Raw genomic sequence first — 22,484 nt, forward strand, 5'->3', positions numbered from 1 at the left:
CAATCTCTCTCTCCTTTTGTCAATACTGATGGAGGTTCATCCTCTGACTTCCGTGTGCAACCTGACTGAAGTTGTTTCATTAACTGTCCAGCTCCACAGTGATCAATGCCTTAGATCATCGCTCATCCTGATCTGCTAACAGGCCAGCGGTTGCTGTGATAGAGACGGATGGGGACCCTGCAGGGCTCAGAGTGGTGATTGGAGAAGTGTGATGGTGTTGGTACTATGATGAAGTGTTATTACCATTGATATATCAAAGTACTTTAATTTCCCATGCCACTTTTTAGCCTACATCAATTTACTAACAAGCCCACAGGCTCTTCAGGAAATACCATGGTGCTTATTTCCTCTCCAATGCACCAGATATTAAAGCAAATAAATAAATAATATATAATGAGCTGGCACTTACTGATCAAGGCAAGTGTTTTATTTCCCCTGCCTGTGTGGCGGATTGCATCGAGCTATTTCTCTGGCCGGCCTTTACCTCTTACATTTCAATTAAACCAAACTGGGCTATATCTGTCTATCACCTTGTCCGGCTAAATCAACTTTTTGTTTCCTTTTCATTTTCTCTATTCGACTGCAGTATTGAAAAATGCCTGTGAATGACTGAATGGCTTGAATTGGATTTGCATTTATATGAAACTCTTTTTCCAGAGTCTGGCAGAGGGAGATGCTCTTAGAGAAGCCACAGTGCGGAGTGAGGGTAGGCGGGGTGGCACCCTGGGGAGAGAACTGGCACCTTCATCTCCCCCCTCCACAAAGCAAGACAGGGCCAATTAATCAGCTCTACTATTGCAACGCAGATTCCAAAACGAAGGAGAGGAGGAAGACGGAGGGAACAGGAATAAAYCCAGCCCCAGCGAGAAAAAGAGAAATAAGAAAACGGTTTGTCACAGAATCCCCCTCTTCCTTTCACTGCCAAGAGAACATGGATTCATGAGGCGACGACTGTGTCAGCCCAGCTGGTGAAGCTATTTAAATTAGAGCTCAGTTCATAAAGTGAGACCATGTTCCCTTTCAATATGTCACACTGTGTGTCAGGAGAGAGACATATTCCGCTGTGTATCTCCCTGATACATCCCAGTGCCGTGTTGTGAATGACACTGTTGAAATGACTGTATGCAGGGGAAGTTCATGCATTCGACAGTTCGTCTGAATTCATGTAGAAAGGCTAAAAGTAAAAGACAGAAAAGGAGAAAAAAGACATGATACTATAAATATGGGCGGCATTGAGCAGAGAAAGGGTTAGACTGGAAACTCAGAGTAAGCAATGAATAATTAATTTCCATTAGTATAAACACTTTTCATCAGAACAAAAAAAATGTCTCATAGCGAGAGAGGGGGGTGGGAGGGGGCGGGGTTTAAGGAAAGTTGGTAAACTAATTCACTGGTTACATCAAAATCCACAGATAATGACTCCTCATTGCACAACCCATTAGAGCATTGATTTTGATTTTGCATAAAGTCATACACACCTGATCGCTGATTGCCCATGACTACAGATGGAGGGACAATTATTAACCGGTCCTGATCCAGCGGAGGAGCTAACGGAACATAAATTGTAAGATGCATTAAAAGTATAGGGTATAATCGACTTCATTCAAGTGGAGTGCACTGTGTAGCGGAGGAGGTTTGGGGAACTATGTTTCTGTGATGACTAACCTTCACCGAAACCTGGAGACTCCCATAGCTCATGCCTAGACTTAGCTCAGTGGACTGAAGTAGTCTTAAATATCAAAGACAACCCAAGTTTATTAACTGCTCAGTCATAGGTAGCCTCCTCAAATTCATACTGGCTTTGACAGACATGTACTTTTAAAATCCATTCTGCATCCATACTTCCTGAAATATTAAGCCTCTAGCTCTCACTGGGCTGTGGGCTGTAAATCAAGCTGATACTAGGATCAAGCTGGAGAGCAGTCCCAGCCTAGCCCAGACCACAGAGCAGTGAGGCTGGTAGAAAAACAGACAGGACCGGTTTGAAGGATTTATCTTCCTGCGTAATCTGTCACATCCTGAGCTCTGAGTGTTTACCKGGTCAATAAGGCAGGGGAGCCAAGCGTGCATTATAGAATACCTATAATCCATTCATCCACTGGGGGGAAGTGTCATCAACAACCTAAATTATTTTTAATTACAGTTGATAAACAGAAATAGCCAATCTGTCAATCTCCTCCGACTCAGTTGTCYGTAGAGAGAGAGGGTGGAAATATAGGGAAGGGGGAGAAGAGGGAATATAAATAGTGATCTCCTAATTATGACTGCCCACCACTGTGTTGCTTCCTGCCAGGGAGGAAGAGCCTTCTCAAGACCTGAGCACAACACACGTTCCAGTGGTGCTCTCTACTGTAGTACTGCTGCCCTCTATGGGTTGCTGTTTTCCCACCAGTCAGGGTAGAGTGGGCATCTGCCATGGTTGCTCAGAAAGCGTGAAGCCCTTTGGAGGGAAATGGGGGGCATTGGGTACATGTGGGAGATGTGAGGCATGGAGGACCAGCACACCGAAGAAGAGTGGATCAGCACAAAGCAATAAATCTCTTTCAATTGCTCCATCACCAGCCCCATTCTGCTTTCAGACAGTCAAAGACATTTCCATGCACTGTGCTGACCGTTCTGTCATGTCTCTACCTACCCTGAGATGGAGAGAGCAGAGCAGGCCAAGCCTCCCAAGAGTACCTCCTACAGGGAGCCAGAGCAGAGAGCAGCTTGTATAGGGTCACTGCTGGCAGCTCGCAATTCACAACCCAAAGAAAGCTCAAATAGGTGTGGTAGGTGTTTTCCGAACATCTTATGGAAAATGATGTCAGACAAGCCCAGTTGAAAATTTGAAGTTGGACATGGCCTGTTGAGTACAGAGAAAAAAATACACAAAATATGATATAGCCCACTGAGAGAGATCATGACATTAAAAATAAATACAGACAATATATGTACAGACACAAAATGTGTGAAATCCATATAGTGTGTGAAAACATGGCAGATGGCTCATCCTAACACTGTTTGGTCTTCCTATTCTAATTTCAGTTTGAATCAGACGACTATGATTTCAGGATAAAAACAATTATTTTGTGCACGTGACACTCCTGCAGAGTTTACCATCCTTGAGTCCATGGCACCTGGCCCCTCATACAATCATTGCTACCTAGAATTGGCTCATTCAACCCACACCACCAGTCCCCACTACAAAATAGTTTGATGTTTCAAATGAGAATTCAACAAACCAAGTACAATAGGCCTAAAAGTAAAAACTATTACTGAGAGTGAGAAAGATGGGTGAGGAATTGTTTTATATTTGAAGTGCCAATGTCCTCACCTTGGAGACCACTCATCAGGAGTAAAGCTTCTCTCAGAAGACAACAAGAGTGGGGAGAACAAGCCCATTTCAATGGCAGAGGTCACAGTAATGTACAGTACATGGCACCTGTAACCAGAGCAACATAAATCAATACAATTTGACAGGTGAGAGGTGAACCAGTCTAGGTTGGATCAGTTTTTGGTGTGAAAGAAATCTGGCAATTTGATGAAGGGAAAGGAATCTGGGAGTTGTGCTTAGAGAAGGCTGAAAGGAGACAAATTATTGGTTTAAAAAAGTCTCAAACTCACATAATATGTTTTTGAGGAGGTCTCCACACCTGCCTGCCTTCCTCAGTGCCTCCACAGATCCTTCTTGCGTCTCGGCTCTGTGTCTGCTTCAGCTGTTGGAGCTGAAACTGAGAATCAACCAAGGATTGACATGAGATCAAATATCATCAAATAACTGTATTTAATGTAGATATTACATCAATTTCCATTTACGATGAATTGATTTGACAAATGAGATGAAAGTAGAAAAGGTAGGCTAAGTGATTCAAGTATGGAAAGTTGAAGAAATGTAAACTGATCACATATTCATATTAGAGCTATTATCAAAATACTATGTATATCTCAGCCAGAAAGAGGCCTTTCACATTTTCTGGCACACCTTTTTATCAGAGCAGAGAAAGCCTACCAGCCACTGACTCTCCTGGTCATTCTATCCTTGAAAAGAGATGACCCTCATTTGTAAGACAATTTCCTTTGGATAAAAAAAAGGGAATGGGAAAAAGGTTCCTCCACGATTAGAGAACAAAAGGAAGTGCAGAATTATTTTTAGATGAAGGATGAATTCCAGTGGAGACAGCTTTAAATCAGTTCTAATGAATTCTCCTGGTTTTGGCCAACAGTAGGCGACATGGCAGAGAAGGGCTGCAATATTGAACTGTGTTGAAAATCCATTAACACCTAATTTTGGACAAGTAAAGTGACAACTGAAATAGGTTGGTGTGTGTCTCTTTGGAATACCGAGCAAATACAAAACACTGCCTATCTATGAGCAGGTGGGTAAAGAAAGTATCCCTTTCACCCTAATAAATCATATAAAACCAGCTTGTATGTAGCCCATTTTAGTCTTACCTACACTATTTGACTGTGGTTGGACATTTGTTGCTTACCTAATTAGTAAACCGTTGTTCTGGACTCCAGTGTTCCCTCGTGAAAACACTAACCTTGGGACTGCTTTGATTTCAATGTATTATTTTTGTCTCAGATGCACAACACACACATCACCCACAGCACCTTAACAGAAGAGTGTTTTTTGAATTAATTAACCAAACCTTGGTATTAATTGCAAGAGGTACCTGTTCTGACCCAGAGTGGAAGAGCAAAACTACTAATGTGCGTTCTTATAAAACATATGATGTGCTTTGTAAAATGAATGAAAAGCCAAAATGCATGAGGAATGTTATACATAGACAGCTTTGAAAAATAAAACACAATATTTTTCCACAGAAACAAAACTCCCTTATCGGCCCTCTATTTCCTCCAGCTACTAATAGCCTATAGATGTATAGGTCACAGGTAAGCCAAAGGTGCCATAGACCAGTGTGTCCTGCCATCTGTCCAACAAACATAATGTTCTATAGAGATTAGACTAAATGTATTACACCAAACACAATTTTTTTGCCTAACAGTATGAGAGAATAAAAGATGTCCCAGTCTTGAGATGAGTCCATACACCAGCTGAGCAGATGATGATAGCCAATATACAGTAGACATTTCAATGCTCAATAGCCTACATTATAGCACTATTATCTGTAATATACACTGAGTATACCAAACATTAGGAACACCTTCCTAATATAGAGTTGCTTATGCACTCAGAACAGCCTCAGTTTGTTGAAGCATGGCCTCTACAAAGTGTCGAAAGCGTTCCACAGGGATGCTGGCAAATGTAGACTCCAATGCTTCCCGCAGTTGTGTCAAGTTGGCTAGATGTTTTTGGGTGGTGGACCATTCTTGATACAAACAGGAAACTGTTGAGTGTGAAAAACCCATCAGCATTGCAGTTCTTGGCACAAACCGGTGCGCTTGGCACCTACTACCATACCCCGTTCAAAGGGACTTACATTTTTTGTCTTCACCCTCTGAATGGCACACATACACAATCCATGTCTCAATTGTCTCAAGGCTTAAAAATCCTCCTTTAACCTGTCTCCTACTCTTCATCTATACTGATTGAAGTGGACATCAATAAGGGATCATAGCTTTCACCTGGATTCACCTGGTCAGTCTATGTCATGAACAGAGCAGGTGTCCTTAATGTTTTGTACACTCAGTGTATATATATTATATCATTTTACACTCAAGCCCACATGTGACATCTTAGCAGATCCTAAATGTTCAAAAACATTCCTTGGTATAAGAGAGCCACCTACTGGTTACCTATAATGTTACATTCCCTCTTTGTGAAGCCTATCAGATGTCCCGGTATAAAAATGATTCCGATTTTTAAAAATAAGATATTCTACAGACTTCAATGTAAACTCCAGTCTCCTGGAATTATGCATATACTTCTGCATTACAGTAATAGACCCAGCTTTAGGCCAGTAATATGGAGGACATTAAATCACCTCATAGCTCTCTCGTGATGAAAGATTAATTAGACCTGCTTCCTGCTATCACACTTATTCACAATTCTGAGGTCAACAATCGACATAAATCAAATACTGTCCTCAATCGCTCCATCACCTAGTCACAACGTTAACATAATTACATTATAGTATCCTTTCATGGCACACCAGATGGATCTCTCCTTGGGCATATTGAATGGCTCATCACTTTCACACTTTCAACTTGCTCCCCTGATAGACACAGGGCCGGCTCCAGGCATAAGCGACATTAGGGACCTAGGCCATTAGGGGCCTCCAACCCCCCCAAAATTGTACTTATTCGGGGTCTCAACTTACTGTTGTTAGTTAGAGTAGTAGAATACACAAGATGCAAGTTCAAAATTTGGTTGTGCTTCAGCAATATTTATCCTGTTATGTCAGCCACTGACAGTTACTCACTTAGCAAGGTCAGCTAACAATTTTTTGATTGGTAAATTAGTTTAGCCGGCTATCTAAACATGTAGTTGTCACGGCCGAATACCGACCGGTCACGCAGGGCACGTGCCCAGGGGCCCTTACCTCCATGGGGCCCCCATTGACTTTGTTAGTCACGCTCACTCAGATATAATTAACATGGCATACGTCTTTACAAAATGGGTAGAATTACAGGAAATTAGCTGTAAAACTGAATTTGCTTAGGGCCCCCAAAAGACTAGAGTCGGCCCTGGATAGATGCTAAATTAAAAGGTCCATTACCTCAGGAAGACTTGCACTGTACTAAAATACAATTTTCAAATCTTATGTTATATCGTCATGTTATTGAACAATGAGTTATTCAATCAAGAAAAGGATCAACTTACCACCAATTACTTTTTATTAAGTAGCATGTAAACCATCACAGGCAGGCAGGAGGCAAAATAGGCCTATAGGGCGATTTTTGTTTGATTTATTAACAAAATAATGGTAATGGCAGTGGTTAGATAAATAATAATGTCAGCAAAATATGTAAAAAAAAAAAAGGACAAACATTGGGTAGGCCGCGAAAGAACCTACCAATGGATACTCTTTCTCTCAGAGTTTACAGGACACTGGAAAACCCAGGTAGAAATACCTAGTGCCACCACTTGGGCTAAACCATAGCCACAATGACAGGGGTGCAATTAACTGGTTGAAACCTCTTTTACCCAAAGACAGTCAGAGGATAGAAATGCCTAAAGCAACGCCGAGACTCCTAAAGGGCATAGTTCTTCTTGATGTAGTATTACCTCGAGGTGTCGACGCAGTCAGCCCAGCTGATAATACACTTCTATTCTCCGTGGACCAGCTCGTACATCAAACATTCTCCATTCAGGCTGAAAATGCATCAGTTTCCTCCTTAACTTGATATAATGGGTTGCCAGTGGAAAATAAGTTGGGGAAATATGCGTACTGTCTTAATAAAACAGACTTACGCAGTGTGTAAAATCCGTAAGTTTTCAGAAAATCTGTAGTTGTGAGGCTGATTGGACGTACTGCCAAATTCCTTAAAATGTCATTGGAGTCAGCTTATAGTAGAGAAATTAACATTCAATTCTCTGGAAACAGCTCTGGTTCCTTCAGTCAGCATGCCAATTGTACGCTCCTTCAAAACTTGAGAAAAATATGTGGCTTTGTGTTCTGTGACAAAACCGCACATTTTAGAGTGGCCTTTTATTGTCCCCAGCTTTTTGTGCATATGGAACATTTCTGGGATCTTTTATTTCAGCTCATGAAACATGGGACCAACACTTCACATGTTGCATTTATATTTTTGTTCAGTACAGTTTATATCGACATACAGTTGAAGTCGGAAGTTTACATACACTTAGGTTGGAGTCATTAAAACTAATTTTTCAACCACTCCACAAATTTCTTGTTAACAAACTATAGTTTTGGCAAGTCGGTTAGGACATCTACTTTGTGCATGAAACAAGTAATTTTTCCAACACTTGTTTACAGACAGATTATTTCACTTATAATTCACTGTATCACAATTCCAGTGGGTCAGAAGTTTACATACACTAAGTTGACTGTGCCTTTAAACAGCTTGGAAAATTCCAGAAAATGATGTCATGGCTTTAGAAGCTTCTGATAGGCTAATTGACATCATTCGAGTCAATTGGAGGTGTACCTGTGGATGTATTTCAAGGCCTACCTTCAAACTCAGTGCCTCTTTGCTTGACATCATGGGAAAATCAAAAGAAATCAGCCAAGACCCCAGAAAAAGAATTGTAGACCTCCACATGTCTGGTTCATCCTTGGGAGCAATTTCCAAATGGCTGAAGGTATCACATTCATCTGTACAAACAATAGTATGCAAGTATAAACACCATAGGACCACGCAGCCGTCATACCGCTCAGGAAGGAGACGCGTTCTGTTTCCAAGAGGTAAACGTACTTTGGTGCGAAAAGTGCAAATCAATCCCAGAACAACAGCAAAGGACCTTGTGAAGTTGCTGGAGGAAACAGGTACAAAAGTATCTATATCCACAGTAAAACGAGTCCTATATCAACATAACCTGAAAGGCCGCTCAGCAAGGAWGAAGCCACTGCTCCAAAACCGCCATAAAAAAGCCAGACTACGGTTTGCAACTGCAAATGGGAACAAAGATCGTTTTGGAGAAATGTCCTCTGGTCTGATGAAACAAAAATAGAACTGTTTGGCCATAATGACCCTCGTTATGTTTGGAGGAAAAAGGGGGAGGCTTGCAAGCCGAAGAACACCATCCCAACCGTGAAACACGGGGGTGGCAGCATCATGTTGTGGGGGTGCTTTGCTGCAGGAGGGACTGGTGAACTTCACAAAATAGATGGCATCATGAGGTAGGGAAATTATGTGGATATATTGAAGCAACATCTCAAGACATCAGTCAGGAAGTTAAAGCTTGGTCGCAAATGGGTCTTCCAAATGGACAATGACCCCAAGCATACTTCCAAAATTGTGGCAAAATGGCTTAAGGACAACAAAGTTAAGGTATTAGAGTGGTCATCACAAAGCTCTGACCTAAATCCTACAGAAAATTTGTGGGCAGAACTGAAAAAGTGTGTGCAAGCAAGGAGGCCTACAAACCTGACTCAGTTACACCAGCTCTGTCAGGAGGAATGGGCCAAAATTCACCCAACTTATTAAGGGAAGCTTGTGGAAGGCTACCCGAAACATTTGACCCAAGATAAACAATTTAAAGGCAATCGTACCAAATACTAATTGAGTGGCTATAATAATACCAAATACTACTGGCTATAATACCGGGGCTCGCAAGCATTTACTAAATTCTTCGCTCTTCAGCTCGCCTGACGGAAGAACGTGCCACGCAATTTACAAACTTTTCAAGCACACGAAGGCTACGAGATTCGGCTCTGACTTAGGTGTCTGTTAGTGGGGAAAGAGTGCTCGTCGCCTTAGATGTTTGCAAGTTTTGGGTCTTGATATTAGTTTTTGTGACACTCCGGGGCATCACCTCAGCTTTGGATTCGGCGGGGGAGAATGAACCATTGGTTGTGAATGTGCCTTTGATTGCATTTGGAGGAAAGTATACCTCATGTCCCTGCAGAGCTGTTTAAAGATTTTGCCAATGAATGGTGAGTTACTTAGCTCCATAGGCTAACAAACGGGCTAATCCTAGTACGGTACTTACGAATAAACAGAGCTGGTTCTCAGGATTCTTGAGAGGGACACTTGGATGTATTTGGATGAGCCAATTTCGCCAACAAGGTTGTTTGGGTAAGGGCCCTCCTTCCCAAGCATTTACAGTGCTCCCAAGTGTCTTGGTCAATGGGGGCATGTTACTGGTTGCCGAGGTCTCCGAACTCGGTGTGGGCCGGGTATCAGAACGAACAGTTCCTTCCCCACGCTCAAACACACGGTTGTCAAGTGTGGTGAATTTGAAAACAAGCATGACAACAAAGTATCCTAGTCCTCAGGGTGGCACTCTGCCCCTTCAGGAGATAATGGATGGGAGACTTGCAGCATGCTCAGTCCAGTGGCAGGCATGCGCAGTTTCACCATGGGTGATGAGGATAGTGACGAGGGGTTACGGTTTGCCATTCTCTCTGCATCCTATTCCTTTTCGTGGCTTCACTATGTCAACTGTCCTCAAGGTCCTAGCGCCTGTCTTGAGAGAGGAGATTTCCTCTGTCCTTCAAAAACAGGCTATTCCGGTGGCCCATGTGTCAGAAGTACAGAGCGGTTGGTACAGCCCGTACTTCTTAGTTCTCAATAACGATGGAACGTTGCTTCCCATCCTGTACTTGCGTATTTTAAACGAGCATCTCAAGGTTGCACATAAAAAATGCTCACATTTCGGCAGCCATGGCAGTCGTTGCGTCCCAGCGATTGGTTCATGTCAATAGAACAGAAGGATGCACCTCGCGAGTGGCGCAGCTGTCTTGATTGATTGATTGAATTTATTTTACAATTTGTAAAATCAATACATAAGGGCGCTCCAGCTGGTGACGCCTCCACATACAATTTAAGAAAATAATCAAGGATAACGAAATAAAGCTTAAGAGATTAATGCACTACATCGCAGTGCTTGAGGCATCACTACAGACCAGGGTTCGATCCTAAGCTGTGTCGCAGCTGACCGCGACCGGGAAATCCATGAAGTGGCGCACAATTGGCCCAGCGTTGTCTGGGTTAGCGGAGGGTTTGGCAGGCCGGGATGTCCCTGTCCAATCGCACTCTAGCGACTCCTTGTGGTGGGCCTTGGTCGCCAGCTGTACAGTGTTTCCTCCAACACATTGGTGCGGCTGGCTTCCGGGTTAAGCGAGCAGTGTATCAAGAAGCAGTGCGGCTTGGCAGGGTCGTGTTTCAGAGGATGCATGGCTCTCAACCTTCGCCTCTCCCGAGTCCGTATGGGAGTTGCAGCGATGGGACAAGACTGTAACTACCAATTGGACACCACAAAATTGGGGAGAAAAAGGGGTAAAAAGAACACACAAAAAAAATGAACTGAAGGATGCATATTTTCATGTGCTATACATCCTCCCAATCGCCCTATCGCCCACACCTTTTTTATGGTGGTGAAGGCGGCTTTGGCATCGGTGTGGTGCCAGGAGATCAGAGTATTGGCCTGTTTGGACGATTGGCTGGTCATAGCAGAGTCGAGGGAACAGGGGGAGTGCCACACTGACACGCTGGTTTGTCATATTCAGTCGCTGGGGTTCATAGTGAATCACAAGAAAAGTTGTTTGACTCCGGCTCAGTGCATTTAGTTTCTGGGTCTTGTTCTGGACTCGTTTCTGAATCAAAGCATTGTTGTCCCATCAGAGGGGGGTCGCAATCCGGCTCTGTCTGGCACGGTTTCAGCTGGGGCATTCAGTGCCTTATCACTTGTCCCTGAGGTTATTGGGTCTGATGGCCTCTATGACAGCTGTGGTGCCTCTGGGACTTTTGTTGATGCGTCTGTTTCAGGGCTGGGTGATTGCTACACGTATGGACGCATGTCGCCACTGTCATCGGTTGCTTAAGGTATCCTCGTCGTGCCTAAAGGCATTGACTCCTTGGAGAGACCCACGACTGCTGTTGYAGGGGGTTCTCATGGGCCGGGTAGTGTCCTGCAGGGTGATCACGACAGACGTATACTTACTGGGATGAGGAGCGCTGTGTGTGGGCTACTCGGAAAGAGGGATTTGGTCAACAGGGCAAAGGACGCTGCATATACATTACCTACAACTGCTGACAGTTTTGCTAGTGCTGAGGCATTTCCTTCAGATGTTGGAGGGTGATCATGTGTTGCTAAGGTCCAAGAACAGGACGGTTGTGGCATAAATATATTTTATATTGGAGATTCTTTAAAGTAGCCACCCTTTGCCTTGATGACAGCTTTGCACACTCTTGGCATTCTCTCAAACAGCTTCATGAGGTAGTCACCTGGAAAGCATTTCAATTAACAGGTGTGCCTTGTTAAAAGATAATTTGTGGAATTTCTTTCCTTCTTAATGCGTTTGAGCCAATCAGCTGTGTTGTGACAAGGTAGGAGTGGTATACAGAAGATAGCCCTATTTGGTAAAAGTCCATATTATGGCAATAACAGCTCAAATAAGCAATGAGAAGCAACAGTCCATCTTTACTTTAAGACATGAAGGTCAGTCAATCCGTAAAATTTAAATAACTTTGAAAGTTTCTTCAAGTGCAGTGRCAAAAACCATCAAGCGCTATGATGAAACTGGCTCTCATGAGGACCGCCACAGGAAAGGAAGACCCAGAGTTACCTCTGCTGCAGAGGATAAGTCCATTAGAGTTATCAGACTCAGAAATTGCAGCCCGAATAAATGCTTCACAGAGTTCAAATAACAGACACATCTCAACATCATATCTCGTAATAGCGCCGGAGAGGATGGCTGCCGTTTCATGGTCTCTTAACCAACCGTGCTATTTTGTTTTATTTTCCACATTTTTTGTAACGTATTGTGTACATAATGTTGCTGCTACAGTCACTTATGACCGAAAAGAGCTTCTGGAAGTCAGAACAGCGATTACTCACCTTGAACTGGTCGAAGAATTTCTCTTTAATGAGTCGGATGAGAGGGATTTACTCCAGACACCCGAACAGGCCCTCATCCCCATCAKTCACAGGAGAAAGAGAYGGAAAAGATATCGCGGAAAGAGATCGGGGTGCCTTGTAAGGATCTGCCGACGAGTGGCTAATCTGCCCTTGCCATCCGTACTACTGGCCAACGCACAATCGCTGGGAAATAAATTGGACAAGCTAAATAAACGTATATCCTACCAACAGGACTTTAAAAACTGTAATAACTTATGTTTCACTGAGTCGTGGTTGAACGACGACATGATTAACATACAGCTGGCGGGTTACACATTGCATCGGCAGGATAGAACAGCAGCCTCTGGTAAGACAAGGGGTGGCGGTCCATGCATATTTGTAAAAAACAGCTGGTGCACGATATCTAAGGAAGTCTCTAGGTTTTGCTTGCCTGAGGGAGAATATCTCATGATAACCTGTAGACCACACTATCTACCTAGTGAGTCTACATACCACCACAGACCGATGCTGGCACTAAGACCACACTCAATGAGCTGTGTACCGCCATAAGCAAAGAGGAAAATGCTCATCCAGAGGCGGCGCTCCTAGTGGCCGGGTACTTTAATGCAGGGAAACTTCACTCTGTTTTTCCTAATCTCTATCAGTATGTTAAATGTGCAACCAGAGGTTGAAAAAATTCTAGACCACCTTTACTCCACACACAGAGACGCATATAAAGCTCTCCCTCGCCCTCCATTTGGCAAATCTGATCATAATTCTATCCTCCTGATTCCTGTTTACAAGCAAAATKTAAAGCAGGAAGCACCAGTGACTTGGTTAAAAAAAAAGGTGGTCAGATGAAGCAGATGCTAARCTACAGGACTGTTTTGATTGCACAGACTGGAATATGTTCMGGGATTCTTCCGATGGCATTGAGKAGTAYACCACATCAGTCACTGGCTTCATCAATAAGTGCATAGAGGACGTCGTTCCCTCAGTGCCTGTACGTACATACCCCAACTAGAAGCCATGGATTACAGGCAACATCCGCACTGACCTAAAGGGTAGAACAGCCACTTTCAAGGAGCGGGACTCTAACCCGGAAGCTTATAAGAAATCACGCTCTGCCCTCCGACGAACCATCAAACAGGCAAAGAGTCAATATAGGACTAAGATCGAATCATACTACACCGGCTCCAATGCTCGTCGGATGTGGCAGGGCTTCCAAACTATTACAGACCACAAAGCCAAGAGCTGCCCAGTGACACAAGCCTACCAGACGAGCTAAATTACTTCTATGCTCGCTTCGAGGCAAGTAACACTGAAACATGCATGAGAGCACCAGCACCATCTCCGCAGCCGATGTGAGTAAGACCTTTAAACAGGTCAAAATGAACAAGGCCGCAGGGCCAGACGGATTACCAGGACATGTACTCCGAGCATGCGCTGACCAACTGGCAATTGTCTTCACTGACATTTTCAACCTCTACCTGTCTGAGTCGGTAATACCAACATGTTTTAAGCAGACCACCATAGTCTCTGTGCCAAAAACACAGGGTAACCTGCCTTAATGACTACCGACCCGTAGCACTCAGTCTAGCCAAGAAGTGCTTCGAAAGGCTGGTCATGGCTCACATCAACACCATTATCCCAGAAACCCGAGACCCAATCCAATTTGCATATGGCCCCAACAGATCCGTAGATGATTCACTCTCTATTGCACTCCACACTGCCCTTTCACACCTGGACAAAAGGAACACCTATGTGAGAATGCTATTCATTGACTATAGCTCAGCGTTCAACACCATATTTCCCTCAAAGCTCATCACTAAGCTAAGGAACCTCGGACTAAACACCTCCCTCTGCAACTGGATCTTGGACTTCCTGACGGGCCGCACCCAGGTGGTAAGGATAGGTAACAACACATCCGGCACACTGATCCTTAACACTGGGGCACCTCAAGGGTGCGTGGTCAGTCCCCTCCTGTACTCCCTATTCACTCATGACTGCACGGGCAGGCATAACTCCAACACCATCATCAAGTTTGCCAATGACACAACAGTGGTAGGCCTGATCACCAACAACAATGAGACAGCATATAGGGAGGAGGTCAGAGACCTGGCCATGTGGTGCCAGGACAACAACCTGTCCCTCAATGTGGTCAAGACTAAGGACATAATTGTGGACTACAGGAAAAGGAGGACCGAGCACGCCCCCATTCTTATCGACGGGGCTGTAGTGGAGCAGGTTGAGAGCTTCAAGTTCCTTGGTGTCCACATCACCAACAAAATAACATGGTCCAAGCACACCAAGACAGTCATGAAGAGGGCCCAACAAAACCTATTCCCCCTCAGAAGACTGAAAAGATTTGTCATGGGTCCTCAGATCCTCAAAAGGTTCTACTGCTGCACCATCGAGAGCATCCTGACTGGTTGCATCACTGCCTGGTATGGCAACTGCTCGGCCTTCGACCGCAAGGCACTACAGAGGGTAGTGGGTACGGCCCAGTACATCACTGGGGCCAAGCTTCCTGCCATCCAAGACCTCTATACCAGGCCGTGTCAGAGGAAGGCCATAAGACTATGCATAAGTAACTTTAATAACTCTACCCACGTGTATATATTACCTCAATTACCCCGACTAACCGGTGCCCCCGCACATTGACTCTGTACCGGTACCCCCTGTATACAGCCTCACTATTGTTATTTTTCTGCTGCTCTTTAATTATGTTACTCTATTTCGTATTTTTTTGTATTTTTTCTTAAAACTGCATTGTTGGTTAGGGGCTTGTGAGTAAGCATTTCACTGTAAGGTCTACACCTGTTGTAGTCGGTGCATGTGACAAATACAATTTGATTTGATTTGATCTTCTGTTCAGGGGCGGCAGGTAGCCTAGTTGTTAGAGCATTGGACTAGTAACTGAAAGGTTGCAAGATCGAATCCCCGAGCTGACAAGGTAAAAATCTGTCGTTCTGCCTCTGAACAAGGCAGTTAACCCACTGTCCCTAGGCCGTCATTGAAAATAAGAATTTGTTCTTAACTGACTTGCCTAGTTAAATAAAGGTAAACAAAAAAAAGAGGGGACAGCATCAATCAGGCCTTCATGGCCAAATTGCTGCAAAGAAACCACTAGTAAAAAGGACATCAATAATAAGAAGAGACTTGCTTGTGCCAAGAAACACGGCAATGGATATTAGAATGGTGGAAATCTGTCTGATCAGTCCAAATTTGAGATTTTTGGTTCCAACTGCCGTATCTTTGTGAGACGCAGAGTAGGTGAACGGATGATCTCTGCATGTGTGGTTCCCACCGTGATGCATGGAGGAGGAGGTGTGATGGCGTGGGGGTGCTTTGCTGGTGACACTGTCAGTGATTTATTTATAGTTCAAGGCACACTTAACCAGGATGGCTACCACAGCATTCTGCAGCGATACACCATTACATTTGTTTTGCACCCCTTGGGACTATAATTTGTTTTTCAACAGGACAATGACCCAACACACCTCCAGGCTGTGTAAAGGCTAATTGACCAAGAAGGAGAGTGATGTAGTGCTGCACCAGATGACCTGGCCTCCACAATCACCCGACCTCAACCCAAYTGAGATGGTTTGGGATGTGTTGGACCACAAAGTGAAGGAAAAGAACGCCAGCAAGTGCTCAGTATATGTGGGAACTCATTCAAGATGGTTGGAAAAGCATTCCAGGTGAAGCTGGTTAAGAGAATGCCAAGCGTGTGCAAAGCTGTCATCAAGGCAAAGAGTGGCTACTTTGAAGAACCTAAAATCTCAAATATATTTCGATTTGTTTAACACTTTTTTGGTTACTACATGATTCCATATGGGTTATTTCATAGTTTTGATGTCTTCACATTTATTCTATAAATAGTAAAAATAAAGAAAAACCCTTGAATGAGTAGGTGTGTCCAAACTTTTGACTGGTACTGTATATGGATAGGACCAAGGATATCTGCGTTTGTGACCAGCTTTTTGTCTATTTCGGTAATTCATCTCGCGCTAGGGCGCTTCTAAGCAGCGTCTTTCTCATTGGATTGTGGAGCTTACAGTATATCTCTGGCATATGACAGCAAAGGACAAGGTTTGCTCAGCAGTGTGCGTGCTCACTCCACTGAGGGTGTGACGGCTTCTTAGGCAGTGTTCAGGGGATGAGAATTGGTGATATCTGTGCAACAACGAGTTGGGGTTCCCCACATACCTTTGTGATGTTTAATCACTTGGATGCATCTGTTCCCAATACGGCTCATAGTGTTCTTCTGGCTGGGTCCAGGAGTATGTTAGGCAGTGCACAGATAACGCTTTTATCCGGGATACCACAGTTTCCCTGGGGGTTTGAGCCGACACGTGACGCATTATCAAGTCACTGCAAGTGCTCTGTTGTTAGAACTTCGTTCCCTCCATCAGGGAACAGTAGTTACATTGATAACTGTACGTTTTTCGGGATAAAAAGAAAACAGGATTCTAGAGGAAAACCTGCTTCAGTCTGTTTTACAATAGACAATGGGAGAAGAATTCACCAGGACAACAACCTACAACTAAAGGCCAAATCTATAGTGGAGTTGCTTAACAAGAAGACAGTGAATGCTCCTGAGTGGCCAAGTTACAGTTTTTTCTTAAATCTGCTTGAAAATCTATGGCAAGACTTGATCATTGCTGTCTAGCCATGATCTCTGACAACTTGACAGAGCTGGAAGAATTTTGAGAAGAATAATGGGAATAATGGGAAAATATTGCACAATCCATGGGTGCAAAGCTCTTAAAGAGTAACCCAAGAAGACTCACAGCTGTAATAGCTGCCAAAGATGTATTGACATTGACTCAGGGGGTTGAATACTAATATAATCAAGGTATAGTAGTGTTTTATTTTTCATATTTTTATTTGTTCAAAATACAAATTTTCTTCCACTTTGACAGAGCATTTTGTGTAGAAAATCACAATTAAATTAATCTAAATCCCACTTTGTAACGCAACAAAATAGGAAAAAATCCAAGGGGGTGAATACTTATAATACCCACTGTAATTTTGAGATATTTTCATCTCTTTGCACGGCATTCAATTTGAGCCCTTCTCAAATTGCTTTGGAATTGAATGACAAAATCCTTGAAGTTACGGTTTTAAGGCATGACATTGCACCGCCGGCAAAATAACATTTGATTGATTCGTTTTTTTATCCTCACAGGAGTGAATTGGAAAAGCTGCTTTAATTCCAATGCATCCTAATTTGAGGGCTTTAGTCTGCTTAACTTAATTAAAGACAGAAATAATCATATAAAACCAATTTCAAAAGCACATGGTAAAAAAAAAAAGAGTAATTTATATTCCAAGTAGATATTATCGACTGCAGATATGATGAATGAATCATCTCTTATTCAAGGGTTGATCATCTGGCAATGGAAACAACGTAATATCAATTTCACTGTTGATCCCTATTGTAACAACCCTGACCTTGGAGAAACATATTACCACTGCCAAGCAAGTGGTACAAAAGATATACATATAAACAGGATGGTACAATTTTTATTGGTCACATACACGTGTTTAGCAGATTTTATTGCGGGTGTAGCGAGATGCTTTTGTTTCTAGCTCTAACAGTGCAGTAATATCTAACAGTAATATCTAACAATACACACAAATCTAAAGTAAGGGAATGGAATTAAGAATATATAAATATTTGGGAGAGCAATGTCAGAGCGGCATAGACTAAGATACAGTAGAAAGGATAGAATACAGTATATACATACAGTTGAAGTCGGAAGTGTACATACACTTAGGTTGGAATCATTAAAAATCGTTTTTCAACCACTCCACAAATTTCTTGTTAACAAACTATAGTTTTGGTAAGTCGGTTAGGACATCTACTTTGTGCATGACACAAGTAATTTTTCCAACAATTGTTTACAGACAGATTTTTTCACTTATAATTCACAGTATCACAATTCCAGTGGGTCAGAAGTTTACATACACTAAGTTGACTGTGCCTTTAAACAGCTTGGAAAATTCCAGAAAATGATGTCATGGCTTTGAGAAGGCTTCTGATAGGTAGGCTAATTGACATCATTCGAGTCAAATTGGAGGTGTACCTACACCTGCAGTGCTTCTACACCTGCATTGCTTGCTGTTTGGGGTTTTAGGCTGGGTGTCTGTACAGCACTTCGAGATATTAGCTGATGTACGAAGGGCTATATAAAATAAACTTGATTTGATTTGATACCTGTGGATGTATTTCAAGGCCTACTTCAAACTCAGTGCCTCTTTGCTTGACATCATGGGAAAATCAAAAGAAATCAACCAAGACCCGAAACAAAATTGTGACCTCCACAATCTGATTCATCCTTGGGAGCAATTTCAAACGCTGAAGGTACCATGTTCATCTGTACAAACAATAGTACGCAAGTATAAACCAATGGGACCACGCAGCCGTCATACGCGCTCAGGAAGGAGACGTATTCTGTCTCCTAGAGATGAATGTACTTTGGTGCGAAAGTGCAAATCAATCCCAGAACAACAGCAAAGGACCTTGTGAAGATTCTGGAGTACACAGGTGCAGAAAGTATCTATATCCACAGTAAAATGAGTCTTATGTCGACATAACCTGAAAGGCAGCTCAGCAAGGAAGAATAGAACTGTTTGGGCATAATGACCCTCGTTATGTTTGGAGGAAAAAGGGGGAGGCTTGCAAGCCGAAGAACACCATCCCAACCGTGAAGCACGGGGGTGGCAGCATCATGTTGTGGGGGTGCTTTGCTGCAGGAGGGACTGGTGCACTTCACAAAATAGATGGCATCATGAGGGAGGGAAATTATGTGGATATATTGAAGCAACATTTCAAGACATTAGTCAGGAAGTTAAAGCTTGGTCGCAAATGGGTCTTCCAAATGTACAATGACCCCTAGCATACTTCCAAAGTTGTGGCAAAATGGCTTAAGGACAACAAAGTCAAGGTATTGGAGTGGCCATTACAAAGCCCTGACCTCAACCCTATAGAACATTTGTGGGCAGAACTGAAAAAGCGTGTGCGAGCAAGGAGACCTACAAACCTGACTCGGTTACACCAGCTCTGTCAGGAGGAATGGGCCAAAATTCACCCAACTTATTGTAGGAAGCTTGTGGGAGGCTACCTGAAACACTTGACCCAAGTTAAACAATTTAAAGGCAATGCTGCCAAATACTAATTGAGTGTATGTAAACTTCTGACCCACTGGGAATGTGATGAAAGAAATAAAAGCTGAAATAAATCACTCTCTACTATTATTTTGACATTTTAAATGTCTTAAAATGAAGTGGTGATCCTAACTGACCTAAAACAGGGAATTTTTACTCGGATTAGATGTCAGAAATTGTGAAAAACTGAGTTTAAATGTAGTTGGCTAAGGTGTATGTAAACTTCCGACTTCAAGTGTATGAGGTGAGCAATGCAAAATATGTAAACATTATTAAAATGACTAGTGTCCCATTAAAGTGGCCAGTGATTCCAAGTCTATGTATATAGGGCAGCAGCCTGTCTGTGCTAGTGATGGCCTTGAGATAGAAGCTGTTTTTCAGTCTTTCGGTCCCAGCTTTGATGCACCTGTACTGACCTCGCCTTCTGGATGATAGCGGGGTGAACAGGCAGTGGCTCGGGTGGTTGTTGTCCTTGATTATCTTTTTGGCCTTCCTGTGACATCAGGGGCTGTATGTGTCCTGGAGTACAGGTAGTTTGCCTCTGGTGATGCGTTGGGCAGACCAGACCACCCTCTGGAGAGCCCTGCGGTTGTGGGCGGTGCAGTTGCTGTACCAAGCGGTGATACAGCCTGACAGGATGATCTCAACTGTGCATCTGTAAAAGTTTTTGAGGGTTTTAGGTGCCAAGCTAACTTTTTTCAGCCTCCTGAGGTTGATTAGGCGCTGTTGCACCTTCTTGACAACACTTTCTGTGTGGGTGGACCATTTCAGTTTGCCAGTGATGTGTACACTGAGGAACTTGAAGCTTTCCACCATCTCCACTGCGGTCCCATCGATGTGGATAGGGGAGTGCTCCCTCTGCTGTTTCCTGAAGTGCACGATCAGCTCCTTTGTTTTGTTGACGTTGGGTGAGATGTTATTTTCATGGCACCACACTCCCAGGGCCCTCACCTCCTCCCTGCAGGCTGTCTCGTCATTGTTGGTAATCAGGCCTACTACTGTTGTGTCATCTGCAAACTTGATGATTGAGTTGGAGGCGTGCATGGCCATGCAGTCATGGGCGAACAGGGAGTACAGGACGAGCTGAGCACACATCCTTGTGGGGGACGAGTGTTGAGTATCAGCAAAGCGGAGGTGTTTTTTCCTACCTTCATCACCTGGGAGGCCCGTCAGGAAGTCCAGGACCCAGTTGCACAGGGAAGGTTCAGACCCAGGGCCTCAAGCTTAGTGATGAGCTTGGAGGGTACTATGGTGTTGAATGCTGAGCTATATTCAATGAACAGCATTATAACATAGGTATTCCTCTTGTCCAGATGGGATAGGGCAGTGTGCATTGCGATGGCAATTGCATGGTCTGTGGATCTATTGGGGCGGTAAGCAAATTGAAGTGGGTCTAGGGTGTCAGGTAAGGTAGAGGTGATATGATCCTTGACTAGTCTCTCAAAGCACTTCATGATGACAGAAGTGAGTGCTACGGGTCGATAGTCATTTAGTTCAGTTACCTTTTGCTTTCTTGTGTACAGGAACAATGGTGGACATCTTGAAGCATGTGGGGACAGCAGACTGGGATAGGGAGAGATTGCCCATAAACACACCAGCCAGCTGGTCTGTGCATGCTCTGAGGACGCGGCTAGGTATGCTGTCTGGGCCGGCAGCCTTGCGAGGGTTAACAACTTTAAATGTAAACTGGGATAGGGAGAGATTGATTATGTCCGTAAACACTCCAGCCAGCTGGTCTGGATTAACACGCTTAAATGTCTTACTCATGTCGGCCACGGAGAAGGAAAGCCCACAGTCCTTGGTAGCGGGCCGCGTCAGTGGCACTGTGTTATCCTCAAAACAGGCGAAGGTGTTTAGCTTGTCCAGAAGCAAGACGTCGTTGTCCGCAACGTGGCTGGTTTTCCCTTTGTAGTCCGTGATTGTCTGTAGACCCTGCCACATACGTCTCGTGTCTGAGCCATTAAATTGCGATTCCACTTTGTCTCTATACTGACGTTTTTCCTGTTTGATTGCCTAACGGAGGGAATTTTYTTTATTTATTTTTTTATTTCACCTTTATTTAACCAGGTAGGCTAGTTGAGAACAAGTTCTCATTTGCAACTGCGACCTGGCCAAGATAAAGCATAGCAGTGTGAACAGACAACACAGAGTTACACATGGAGTAAACAATAAACAAGTCAATAACATGGTAGAAAAAAAAGAGAATCTATATACAATGTGTGCAAAAGGCATGAGGTAGGCAATAAATCGAATAATTACAATTTAGCAGATTAACACTGGAGTGATAAAGCATCAGATATCATGTGCAAGAAGAAGATACTGGTGTGCAAAAAGAGCAGAAAAGTAAATTAAATAAAAGCAGTAGGGGGGTGAGGTAGCGTAAATTGGGTGGTGTTAGTTTAAGATGGACGATGTACAGCTGCAGCGATCCGGTTAGCTGCCGGATAGCAGATTTTTAAAGTTTGTTGAGCGGAGATAAAAGTCTCCAACTGCAGAGATTTTGGCAATTCGTTCCAGTTTCGCGAGGTCAGCAGAGAACTGGAAGGAAAGCGGCCAAATGAGGTGTTGCTTTTGGATGATCAGTGAGATACCCTGCTGGAGCGCGTGCTTGCGGGTGGGTGTAGCCATCGTGACAGTGAACTGAGATAAGGGCGCACTTTACCTAGCATAAGCCTTTGTAGATGACCTGGAAGCCAGTGGGTCTGGACGACCGAATATCCGATGAACACATAGAATGAAGCTAGCAACAGGCAAATCCTTTATGCATACAGTCACGTGGGTCGTATCTAGAGGTGTCATCCCGTGAGCAACTCTTAGTTTGCATCACGCGTAAAATAACCTGTGAGTAGAAACTTCTCGCGACACTACTGGAATGATCACAGCTCAATCAAGCTAT

This window comes from Salvelinus sp. IW2-2015, linkage group LG4q.1:29 (assembly GCF_002910315.2).
Source record: "Salvelinus sp. IW2-2015 linkage group LG4q.1:29, ASM291031v2, whole genome shotgun sequence".
NCBI classification, from domain to species: Eukaryota; Metazoa; Chordata; class Actinopteri; order Salmoniformes; family Salmonidae; genus Salvelinus; species Salvelinus sp. IW2-2015.